Here is a 13,675-nt window from a genome sequence, read left to right as displayed (position 1 = left end):
TAATATTGTGTGATATATTTCCTTTCCAGGTAATATTGTGTGATATGTTTCCTTTCCAGGTAATGTTGTATATTATGTTTCCTTTTCAGGTAATGTTGTGTTATATGTTTCCTTCCCAGGTAATGTTGTGTGATATGTTTCCTTTCCAGGTAATGTTGTGTGATATGTTTCCTTTCCAGGTAATGTTGTGTGATAAATTTCCTTTCCAGGTAATGTTGTGTGATATGATTCCTTTCCAGGTAATGTTGTGTGATATGTTTCCTTTTCAGGTAATGTTGTGTGATATGTTTCCTTTCCAGGTAATGTTGTGTGATATGTTTCCTTTCCAGGTAATGTTGTGTGATATGTTTCCTTTCCAGGTAATGTTGTGTGATATGTTTCCTTTCCAGGTAATTTTGTAATATATTTCATTTAAAGGTAATATTGTTTGATATGTTTCCTTTCCAGGTAATGTTTTGTAATATGTTTCCTTTAAAGTTAATGTTTTGTGATATGTTTACTTTACAGGTAATGTTTTGTGATATGTTTCCTTTCAGGTAACGTTGTGTGATATGTTTCCTTTCAGTTAATGTTGTGTGAAATATTTCCTTTCCAGGTAATGTTGTGTGATATGATTCCTTTCAGGTAATGTTGTGTGATATGTTTCCTTTCAGGTAATGTTGTGTGATATGTTTCCTTTCAGGTAATGTTGTGTGATATGTTTCCTTATCAGGTAATGTTTTGTGATATGTTTCCTTCCCAGGTAATGTTGTGTGATATGTTTCCTTTTCAGGTAATGTTTTGTGATATGTTTCCTTCCCAGGTAATGTTGTGTGATATGTTTCCTTTTCAGGTAATGTTGTGTGATATGTTTCCTTTCCAGGTAATGTTGTGTGATATGTTTCCTTTCCAGGTAATGTTGTGTGATGTTTCCTTTCCTGGTAATATTGTGTGATATGTTTCCTTTCCAGGTAATATTGTGTGATATATTTCCTTTCCATGTAATATTGTGTAATATGTTTCCTTTCCAGGTAATATTGTGTGATATGTTTCCTTTCCAGGTAATATTGTGTAATATGTTTCCTTTCCAGGTAATATTGTGTAATATTTTTCCTTTCCAGGTAATGTTGTGTGATATGTTTCCTTTCTAGGTAATGTTGTGTGATATGTTTCCTTTTCAGGTAATATTGTGTGACATGTTTCCTTTCCAGGTAATGTTGTGTGATATGTTTCCTTTCCAGGTAATATTGTGTAATATGTTTCCTTTCCAGGTAATGTTGTGTTATATGTTTCCTTTCCAGTTAATGTTGTTTGATATGTTTCCTTTCCAGGTAATGTTGTGTGATATCTCTCCTTCCCAGATAATGTTGTGTGATATGTTTCCTTTCCATTTAATGTCGTGTGATATGTTTCCTTTCCAGGTAATGTTGTGTGATATGTTTCCTTTCCAGGTAATGTTGTGTGATATGTTTCCTTTAAAGGTAATGTTGTGTGATATGTTTCCTTTCCAGATAATGTTGTGTGATATGATTCCTTTCCAGGTAATGTTGTGTGATATGTTTCCTTTCCAGATAATGTTGTGTGATATGATTCCTTTCAGGTAATGTTGTGTGATATGTTTCCTTTCAGGTAATGTTGTGTGATATGTTTCCTTTCCAGGTAATATTGTGTGATATGTTTCCTTTCCAGGTAATGTTGTGTGATATGTTTCCTTCCCATGTAATGTTGTGTGATATGTTTCCTTCCCAGGTAATGTTTTGTGATATTTTTCCTTTTCAGGTAATGTTGTGTGATATGTGTCCTTCCCAGTTAATGTTGTGTGATATGTTTCATTTCAAGGTAACGTTGTGTGATGTTTCCTTTCCAGGTAATATTGTGTGATATGTTTCCTTTCCATGTAATATTGTGTGATATATTTCCTTTCCAGGTAATATTGTGTGATATGTTTCCTTTCCAGGTAATATTGTGTAATATGTTTCCTTTACAGGTAATATTGTGTAATATGTTTCCTTTCCAGGTAATGTTGTGTGATATGTTTCCTTCCCAGGTAATGTTGTGTGATATGTTTCCTTTTCAGGTAATGTTTTGTGATATGTTTCCTTCCCAGGTAATGTTGTGTGATATGTTTCCTTTCTAGGTAATGTTGTGTGATATGTTTCCTTTCCAGGTAATATTGTGTGATATGTTTCCTTTCCAGGTAATATTGTGTGATATATTTCCTTTCCAGGTAATATTGTGTGATATGTTTCCTTTCCAGGTAATATTGTGTAACATGTTTCCTTTTCAGGTAATGCTGTGTTATATGTTTCCTTCCCAGGTAATGTTTTGTGATATGTTTCCTTTTCAGGTAATGTTTTGTGATATGTTTCCTTCCCAGGTAATGTTGTGTGATATATTTCCTTTCCAAGTAATGTTGTGTGATATGATTCCTTTCCAGGTAATGTTGTGTGATATGTTTCCTTTCCAGGTAATGTTGTGTGATATGATTCCTTTCCAGATAATGTTGTGTGATATGATTCCTTTCCAGATAATGTTGTGTGATATATTTCCTTTCCAGTTAACGTTGTGTGATGTTTCCTTTCCAGGTAATGTTGTGTGATATGTTTCCTTTCCAGGTAATGTTGTGTGATATGTTTCCTTTCCAGGTAATGTTGTGTGATATGTTTCCTTTCCAGGTAATGTTGTGTGATATGATTCCTTTCCAGATAATGTTGTGTGATATATTTCCTTTCCAGTTAACGTTGTGTGATGTTTCCTTTCCAGGTAATGTTGTGTGATATGATTCCTTTCCAGGTAATGTTGTGTGATATGTTTCCTTTCCAGGTAATGTTGTGTGATATGTTTCCTTTCCAGGTAATGTTGTGTGATATGATTCCTTTCCAGGTAATGTTGTGTGATATGTTTCCTTTCCAGGTAACGTTGTGTGATGTTTCCTTTCCAGGTAATATTGTGTGATATATTTCCTTTCCAGGTAATAATGTGTGATATGTTTCCTTTCCAGGTAATATTGTGTAATATGTTTCATTTCCAGGTAATATTGTGTAATATGTTTCATTTCCAGGTAATATTGTGTAATATGTTTCCTTTCCAGGTAATGTTGTGTGATATGTTTCCTTTTCATGTAATATTGTGTGACATGTTTCTTTTCCAGGTAATGTTGTGTGATATGTTTCCTTTCCAGGTAATGTTGTGTTATATGTTTCCTTTCCAGGTAATGTTGTGTTATATGTTTCCTTTCCAGGTAATGTTGTGTGATATGTTTCCTTTCCAGGTAATGTTGTGTGATATGTTTCCTTTCCAGGTAATGTTGTGTTATATGTTTCCTTTCCATTTAATGTTGTGTGATATGTTTCCTTTCCAGGTAATGTTGTGTGATATGTCTCCTTCCCAGATAATGTTGTGTGATATGTTTCCTTTCCATTTAATATCGTGTGATATGGTTCCTCCCCAGGTAATGTGTGATATGTTTCCTTTCAATTTAATGTCGTGTGATATGTTTCCTTTCCAGATAATGTTGTGTGATATTTTTCCTTTCCAGATAATGTTGTGTGATATGATTCCTTTCCAGGTAATGTTGTGTGATATGTTTCCTTTCCAGGTAATGTTGTGTGATATGTTTCCTTTCCAGGTAATATTGTGTGATATGTTTCCTTTCTAGGTAATGTTGTGTGATATGTTTCCTTCCCAGGTAATGTTGTGTGATATGTTTCCTTTTCAGGTAATGTTTTGTGATATGTTTCCTTCCGAGGTAATGTTGTGTGATATGTTTCCTTTCCAGGTAATGTTGTGTGATTTGTTTCCTTTCCAGGTAACGTTGTGTGATGTTTCCTTTCCAGGTAATATTGTGTGATATGCTTCCTTTCCAGGTAATATTGTGTGATATATTTCCTTTCCAGGTAATATTGTGTGATATGTTTCCTTTCCAGGTAATATTGTGTTATATGTTTCCTTTCCAGGTAATATTGTGTAATATGTTTCCTTTCCAGGTAATGTTGTGTGATATGTTTCCTTCCCAGGTAATGTTGTGTGATATGTTTCCTTTTTAGGTAATGTTTTGTGATATGTTTCCTTCCCAGGTAATGTTGTGTGATATGTTTCCTTTCCAGGTAATATTGTGTAATATGTTTCCTTTCCAGGTAATGTTGTGTGATATGTTTCCTTTTCATGTAATATTGTGTGACATGTTTCCTTTCCAGGTAATGTTTTGTGATATGTTTCCTTTTCAGGTAATGTTTTGTGATATGTTTCCTTCCCAGTTAATGTTGTGTGATATATTTCCTTTCCAAGTAATGTTGTGTGATATGATTCCTTTCCAGGTAATGTTGTGTGATATGTTTCCTTTCCAGGTAATGTTCTGTGAAATGATTCCCTTCCAGGTAATGTTGTGTGATATGTTTCCTTTCCAGGTAATGTTGTATGATATGTTTCCTTTCCAGGTAATGTTGTGTGATATGTTTCCTTTCCAGGTAATGTTGTGTGATATGATTCCTTTCCAGATAATGTTGTGTGATATATTTCCTTTCCAGGTAACGTTGTGTGATGTTTCCTTTCCAGGTAATGTTGTGTGGTATGATTCCTTTCCAGGTAATGTTGTGTGATATGTTTCCTTTCCAGGTAATGTTGTGTGATATGTTTCCTTTCCAGGTAATGTTGTGTGATATGATTCCTTTTCAGGTAATGTTGTGTGATATGTTTCCTTTCCAGGTAACGTTGTGTGATGTTTCCTTTCCAGGTAATATTGTGTGATATCTTTCCTTTACAGGTAATATTGTGTGATATGTTTCCTTTCCAGGTAATATTGTGTGATATGTTTCCTTTCCAGGTAATATTGTGTAATATGTTTCCTTTCCAGGTAATATTGTGTAATATTTTTCCTTTCCAGGTAATGTTGTGTGATATGTTTCCTTTCTAGGTAATGTTGTGTGATATGTTTCCTTTTCAGGTAATATTGTGTGACATGTTTCCTTTCCAGGTAAAGTTTGTGATATGTTTCCTTTCCAGGTAATATTGTGTAATATGTTTCCTTTCCAGGTAATGTTGTGTTATATGTTTCCTCTTCAGTTAATGTTGTTTGATATGTTTCCTTTCCAGGTAATATTGTGTGATATCTCTCCTTCCCAGATAATGTTGTGTGATATGTTTCCTTTCCATTTAGGCTTTTTCCCACCGGGAAAAAGCCTACCGGCGCTATAGGCCGCGACGTAAAAAAAAAAAAAAAAAAAAGCTTACAGCTACGATGTGGAGGTAAGACCCTCTGCAGACATGAGGGTCGCCGACACCTTGTCCAGACTACCGCTCCCGGGCATTGTCGACAAAGGAGCAGAAAGAATAGAAAGGGAAGCCATGACAAGTAATGTGTTATATATGGACGAGGAGCCTTCTGTGACAGCAAGAGAAGTGTCAGCGGCAACGCGGCGTGACAGAGTCCTGGGAAAGGTGCTGGCGGCAGTAAGGTCAGGCGGATTGCCGGAGGAGGCAACAGCAGAGGTAAGCAGTTACAAGTCTCGGATGGAGGAGCTCTCGACAGAGGGGGATTGCTTAATGTGGGGAGGCAGAGTGGTGATACCGGCGTCCCTGCAAGACAAGGTGAAAGAGGAAATGCATGTGGGGCACTCAGGATGCGTGAGGATGAAGCAGCTGGCTCGACGATGTGTGTGGCAGCCGGGTCTCGACAAGGAGCTGGAGGAATTGCGAAAGCGTGTCCAAGATGTGCGGAGAAGCGGGCAGCACCACCACAGTCAGCGGTCCACCCATGGGAGAGAACACGAGGCAGAGGCTCCATGCAGATTTTGCGGGGCCAACGCTTCTCAAAGTAGTGGATAGCTACTCAAAGTGGATAGAGGCAGTACCAATGAAATCCACGACAACGGCTTGAACTCTTCATGAACTGAGTGTACTGTTTAGCAGGCTTGGCCTACCCCTACAGCTATGCACAGGCAATGGCCCGCAGTTTACGTCGGAAGAGATGGCATCTTTCGTCAAGCAGAATGGAATCCGGCACATCAGAGTGGCGCCATACCACCCGGCGAGTAACGGACTGGCGGAGAGAGCGGTGAGCACTGTGAAGGAAGGAATAAAGGCAATGATGGGGGGCTGCAAGTCGGGGAAAGGCCTGTTTAAATTTCTGTTAAACTATCGTTCTACTCCACACAGCACAACAGGGAAAACACCGGCGGAAATGCTGATGGGCAGGAATATACGCTCAAAACTAGACCTACTTCTGCCCGACGAAGAGACCGCGATGGTGAGCAGGCAAGACCAACAGATGACGGGGAAAAGGGTAAGAACATTCTGAAAAAATGACATAGTTTGGGCAAGAAGCTATGTGGGACCGAAATGGAGGAGAGGGAGAATAATAGCCAAGACGGGACCACTGTCCTACGAAGCAGATGTTGGAGGAAATACCTTGTGGTCCCGCCACGCGGATCAAATAATTTTGGTAAGCAGTGGCAGGCCTGCCCAGGACAAAATTAGCGGAGAATCCCCATTGTCAGCAGGTGACGACCAAGTGCCCCAGAGAGGTAACAAGCAGGCCACGGACATAGACACCCCAGCCGCCCAAGGGGAGACGGCTGAGCGGCGAGAAGACGATGGGGACACGGAGGCACGCAGCGGGGCAGCGGCGGATATACAGCATCCCCAACTAGTAGACAGAAGGCCATACAGACAACCACGACCGGGAACAGAGGGGAGGGCGTCAACCAAACCGGGAGAGGCGGCAGCAGAACCGCTGAAAGGGGCAGGACAAACGCGCCGGCCAGAGGGGTCAACAGGACAGACACCCGGGGAAAAAAATTACTTATGCCGAGACGAGGCGACGATCGGCACGACAAAGGAAGCCGCCTGGCAGATATCAAGCAACTATGTAAATGGTGACGGCAGTAAAGGGGAGCTTTGGTGACTGGAGATGGTGGTGGATATTTGGGGGATAACATAAAACTTTGGTAGGGGGGTGAGGTGTTGTAGAGCCATTACCCTTTAGCGGCCCCGAAGCACTGAGCAGCGCTTCGGAACAATCCGAGTATACATGTTCTGCCAAGGCTCGAGGATCGGACATTCCCTGCCTGGCCTCTTTATAGAATACATCGCAACCTCCGCTCCCTCGTGTGTGTCATTCACTCCTCAACACCAGCATCTCACTAACATAGTTATAACACCTCCAAGCCTCTCTGCTGCATATGTCACCTGGTTCCCTAACACTGAGCTTGAGAGTGCCACCTTCCTACAGGGTCAGATTAGTGCAGTCCATCCTTTTACTAGCATATTTATACCACCTCCAAGCCTCTCTCCAGCACATGTCTAACATGTGTTGTGCCAGGCTGGATAAGACAGCCCTCTCCTGGAACTCAGACAGTGTTACAATGTTGTGACAAGAATGTGTTCACAACGTTGCATATGGTTGGTCACTATACTGTAAAACTTTCTCTCTGAATTTTCATTCACGCACAAGACAAATGGCAACATATCTGGATGGAAAAGATATGTGGCCTTTATTTTCAACTGAGATAAATCAATGAGTTGCATCCAGATGTTGGGTAAATAAAGCATTGCAGCACGACTCACACTTAAAAGACCTCTTAGGTCTTAAGCTGACAAATCCGGCTATATAGCCAACTATCTTGTTGCTAACACTTTGATCAAATAATCAATGTTCATACGTCATGTGCATCAGCCCTGTGTAGGCCACTCGGCCTCTTGCAGTCTCCCTATTTTCTTATGTTGTTCTTCTTATGTATGTAAAAGTTATGCACGCTTGCTTGAATAATTAATTAATAAATAGTTTACTGGTGAAAAGTAATGAATGGATCAGATTTTTGTTAGCTTGTTCATTGCACCCAAATGAAACACAGGTAGCCAGCATTCCAGACCACACACGGAGCGACATTCCTGCCTTTATTACTCTCGCTGCACGAGAGCTCTACTGAATTACAGACAGAGAATATGTGTGGATCGACTTGGGTCAAGACCTGACATCCATTATTAATTATCTGTCCTCACCCTGACCTCAGTTTTTCTCGACCTGAGTCATCATAGCCCAACCCCAAAACAGACCTGACTCTCCCTATTAACTATGTGACCTCACCAAAACCCCACCTCTTAGACAGGGGACAAACCTGCATCCCAACGTAGCGAAATACTTCCATGACGTGTTTCATCACTACCCAGCAGTCGCTGCCTACCCCTACAAAAAGATGGCCGACTGACAGTTCGCTGGGATCAGCCCGAGCGCCTCACGGCCTCTCCACCCTTTTTACCTCCATGACCACCTTCCTACACATTCACCTTCCTACAGGGTCAGACTAGTGCAATCCAGCATTTCACTATCATTGTTATAACACCTCCAGGTCTATCTGCAGCACATGACACCTTCTGATTCCCCAGCACTGAGTTTGAGAGTGCCACCTTCCTACACATTCACCTTCCTAGAGGGCCAGATTAGTGAAGCCCAGCCTTACACTAGCATAGTTATAACACCTTCAGGTCTCTCTGCAGCACATGACACCTAATTCCCAAGCATCGAGCCAGGGAGTGCCATCCTCCTACAGGGTCAGATTAGTGCAGACAAGCCGTTCACTGGCATAGTTATAACACCTCCAAGCCTCTCTGCAGCACATGACACCTTCTGATTCCCTAGCACTGAGCCAGAGAGTGCCACCTTCTAACAGGTCAGATTAGTGCAGTCCAGCCTTCACTATCATATTTATAACACCTCTAAGCCTCTCTGCAGCACATGACACCTTCTGATTACCTAACAATGAGCCAGAGAGTGCCACCCTCCTATCCCTTCACCTTTCTACAGTTTCAGATTAGTGCAGTCCAGCCTTCACTATCATATTTATAACACCTCTAAGCCTCTCTGCAGCACATGACACATTCTGATTACCTAACACTGAGCCAGAGAGTGCCACCCTCCTATCCCTTCACCATTCTACAGTTTCAGATTAGTGCAGTCCAGCCTTTCACTAGCATAGTTATAACACCTCAAAGTCGAGTTCTTTTCACCTGCTCCTCAATATCAAGGTGCTTACATCTGCTCCTCAATATCAAGGTGCTTTCATCTGCTCCTCAATATCGAGGTGCTTTCATCTGCTCCTCAGCATCGATGTGCTTTCATCAGCTCCTCAATATCGAGGTGCTTTCATCTGCTCTTCAATATCGAAGTGCTTTCATCTGCTCCTCAATATCGAGGTGCTTTCATCTGCTCCTCAATATCGAGGTGCTTTCATCTGCTCCTCAATATCGAGGCGCTTTCACTGCTCCTCAATATCGAGGCGCTTTCATCTGCTCCTCAATATCGAGGCGCTTTCGTCTGCTCCTCAATATCGAGGTGCTTTCATCTGCTCCTCAATATCGAGGTGCTTTCATCTGCTCCTCAATATCGAGGTGCTTTCATCTGCTCCTCAATATCGAGGTGCTTTCATCTGCTCCTCAATATCGAGATGCTTTCATCTGCTCCTCAATATCGAGGTGCTTTCATCTGCTCCTCAATATCGAGGTGCTTTCACTGCTCCTCAATATCGAGGTGCTTTCATCTGCTCCTCAATATCGAGGTGCTTTCACTGCTCCTCAATATCAAGGTGCTTTCATCTGCTCCTCAATATCGAGGTGCTTTCACTGCTCCTCAATATCGAGGTGCTTTCACTGCTCCTCAATATCAAGGTGCTTTCATCTGCTCCTCAATATCGAGGTGCTTTCACTGCTCCTCAATATCAAGGTGCTTTCATCTGCTCCTCAATATCGAGGTGCTTTCACTGCTCCTCAATATCGAGGGGCTTTCATCTGCTCCTCAATATCGAGGTGCTTTCACTGCTCCTCAATATCGAGGGGCTTTCATCTGCTCCTCAATATCGAGGTGCTTTCATCTGCTCCTCAATATCAAGGTGCTTTCATCTGATCCTCAATATCAAGGTGCTTTCATCTGCTCCTCAATATCGAGGTGCTTTCATCTGCTCCTCAATATCGATGTGCTTTCATCTGCTCCTCAATATCAAGGTCCTTTCACTGCTCCTCAATATCAAGGTGCTTTCATCTGCTCCTCAATATCAAGGTGCTTTCATCTGCTCCTCAATATCGAGGTGCTTTCATCTGCTCCTCAATATCGAGGTGCTTTCATCTGCTCCTCAATATCAAGGTGCTTTCATCTGCTCCTCAATATCGAGGTGCTTTCATCTGCTCCTCAATATCGAGGTGCTTTCATCTGCTCCTCAATATCAAGGTGCTTTCATCTGCTCCTCAATATCGAGGTGCTTTCATCTGCTCCTCAATATCGAGGTGCTTTCATCTGCTCCTCAATATCGAGGTCCTTTCACTGCTCCTCAATATCGAGGTGCTTTCACTGCTCCTCAATATCGAGGTCCTTTCACTGCTCCTCAATATCGAGATGTTTTCATCTGTTCCTCAATATCGAGGTCCTTTCACTGCTCCTTAATATCGAGGTCCTTTCACTGCTCCTCAATATCGAGATGTTTTCATCTGTTCCTCAATATCGAGGTGCTTTCATCTGTTCCTCAATATCGAGGTGCTTTCATCTGTTCCTCAATATCGAGGTGCTTTCATCTGTTCCTCAATATCGAGGTGCTTTCATCTGCTCCTCTATATCAAGGTGCTTTCATCTGCTCCTCAATATCGAGGTGCTTTCATCTGCTCCTCAATATCGAGGTGCTTTCATCTGCTCCTCAATATCGAGGTCCTTTCATCTGCTCCTCAATATCATGGTGTTTTCATCTGCTCCTCAATATCGAGGTGCTTTCATCTGCTCCTCAATATCGAGGTCCTTTCATCTGCTCCTCAATATCATGGTGTTTTCATCTGCTCCTCAATATCGAGGTGCTTTCACCTGCTCTTCAATATCGAGGTGCTTTCACTTGCTCCCCGATATCGATGTGCTTTCACCTGCTCCTTAATATCGAGGTGCTTTCATCTTCTCAATATCGTAGTGCTTTCATCTGCTCCTCATTATCGATGTGCTTTCATCTGCTCATCAATATCGAGGTGCTATCATCTGCTCCCCAATATCGAGGTGCTATCATCTGCTCCCCAATATCGATGTGCTTTCATCTGCTCCCCAATATCGATGTGGTTTCATCTGCTCCTCAATATCAAGGTGCTCTCATCTGATCCTCAATATCGAGGTGCTATCATCTGCTTCGCAATATCGAGGTGCTTTCATCTGCTCCTCAATATGGATCTGTTTACATCTGCTCTTCAATATCAAGGTGCTTTCTTCTGCTCCTCAATACCAAGGTGTTTTCATCTGCTCCTTAATATCGATGTGTTTTCATCTGCTCCTCAAGAACTTGAAGAGAGTTTAAACTATCAGGAAAATTATAGCAGAAGGAGCGACGTGCGAATCAATGGCATGGAGGAGCGTGGAGCCACTGAGCCATGGGAGCCGTGACGTCACTCCTGGAGGAAAAGATGCAGCTGCCGGGACTCGTGTTGGAGCGAGCCCATCGTGTTGGTGTGCGCCGCGACGCCAGGCCTCGTCCCATCGTAGCAAGATTCTCTCGTTACTGCGATCGAGAAGCTGTGATGAGGAACTCCAAGAAGCTGAGGGGCACGAACATATTCGTGAACGATGACCTCTGTGCAGCGTAACAAGCCGTGAAGAATGCTCAGATGCCTCTACTAAAACAGGCAAGAGCACAAGGGAAAGTGGCATTCTTAAGTCACAACAAGTTAATCATCAAAGACAAGACCAGCGACGTTGGAGTTGATCGGATGCGGCAGTCGACGGGGACCACGGGGTGTGGCTGGCGCCGGGGTACGGGCTGAGCCGGGGCCTGCTGCTGCTGCTACTGCTGCTGCTGGGGTCGTCGTGGAGGTGGCGGGGGCATGGGCTGGCGCCGGGAATGGTCCCTTCCCCACCCTGCCCGCGCCTCTTCGTGATGGTCCGGCCCCCTGCTCGTCTCCTTCCACTCCTGCTACTACACATGCTGCCTCGACACAGAATAAGCCGGTGAAGAAAAGTCTACGAGGTGCCGTGAGAAAATAACTCGTCATTCGTAGTATAAATAGTGTAATATAATATCAACATCTATATAATGAATATAAACCAATACCTGCCATTTCATAATTTAAATGACATAGAATTTCCTAATATGATAATTATGGACAATCACAACTACCCACTTAGCATATTAAATACATTAACATATGATTTTAGTGAATTAGAAAGACCCAATCATGTTATAGATCGATCAAGTGAACCTATACTGCCAGAACCATCTTGTGATTATGTTTTCTGTAATGAGGACTTACAAGAAACTGATCCTCCAAATAGTTTAAAAATATTGTCGTATAATATAAGTAGTGTTCCTCAACACCTGGACTCGTTATTTGATGAATGTTTAAATCAATCTTCTGTCACGTTTGATGCTATCGGGTTATGTGAAACACGTCAAAATGATGCCATATGTAACTTATATAACCAGAGTAACTACTTTTCATACTTTCAGAATAAGTCAACACAAGGGGGAGGCCTAGCTATTTATCTGCATAACAAGTTTCAAGGAGAAAAGATTACTAACGCTTGTTTAAAACTACCACACCTTGAATCACTATGTATTAAAATAATCAAGCCTTCAAATTTCATAATAAGTTTTTTTTACAGACCACCCAATGCATCACTTCATGATTTTTTTTAATCAATGAAACAAATTTTAGATTATGTATCTAATCTTAGTTTACCATGTTATTTGATGGGAGATTTTAATGTTAACCTGTTAAATGCCAATAACAATACCATTTCATACATTAATATGTTCCATTCCTACACATTCTTTCAAAGTATTTTAAAGCCAACCAGAGTAACCTCTACCTCTGCAACATTAATGGATCATATATGGTCACATGACATTCACAATTATATGAAAAGTGGTATATTTTATTCATCAATCAGTGACCACTTCCCGGTATTTGGTCTTTTTTCTACACTTGCCCTTAACAATATATCATATGTGCATGTAACAAAAATAATTATTACCAATGATAAAATTGCAACTTTCAAAGAAGAAATAAAAAAAAAAATTAGGTGGGATTTAGAACTAGCTAATAATGAAGGAACTGAACATATATTTAATTTCTACATGGACACATTCAAGAGACTATATAACATTAATTTCCCAATAAAATCATTTTTGGTTAAAGAAAAACATTTTGGCAAGCAATACATAACTCCAGGTTTAATAAAGTCAATAAAACATCGTAATAAGTTACAAAAGTGATACGCAAAATGGCCACTAACCTATGAAACAATATTTAAACGATATAGGAATACGTTGACATCAATAATAAGGACAGCCAAAGAGAATTACTTTAAAGAAAAATTTAGTGAACAATCAGGTGACTCTAAAAAAACATGGGAAACTTTACATTACTTAATGGGGATAAATAGATCTAAATTGCCAACTTCAATGAATTTTCAAGATAAAACTGTATCTAATGACAGCGATATTGCAGACGAATTTAGTAACTACTTCACGAATATTGGTAGCAAATAAGCTTCAGATATCGGTCCACCTTCAGTTTCATTTGAGTCCTTTCTTCCAGAGCCAGTCCCTTTCTCATTCTTTCTTAAACCCACAACAGAGCAAGAAATTAAGGATGTTATAAATAATCTAAAAGTTACGTCTCCGGGGTTTGATGACATCAATATAAAAGTACTTAAGGAATGTACTACTGAAATTTCTCCATT

Source organism: Eriocheir sinensis, unplaced genomic scaffold (assembly GCF_024679095.1).
Source record: "Eriocheir sinensis breed Jianghai 21 unplaced genomic scaffold, ASM2467909v1 Scaffold586, whole genome shotgun sequence".
Lineage (NCBI taxonomy): Eukaryota > Metazoa > Arthropoda > Malacostraca > Decapoda > Varunidae > Eriocheir > Eriocheir sinensis.
The sequence above is the reverse complement of the archived record's forward strand: the minus strand, read 5'-3'. Positions refer to the sequence as shown.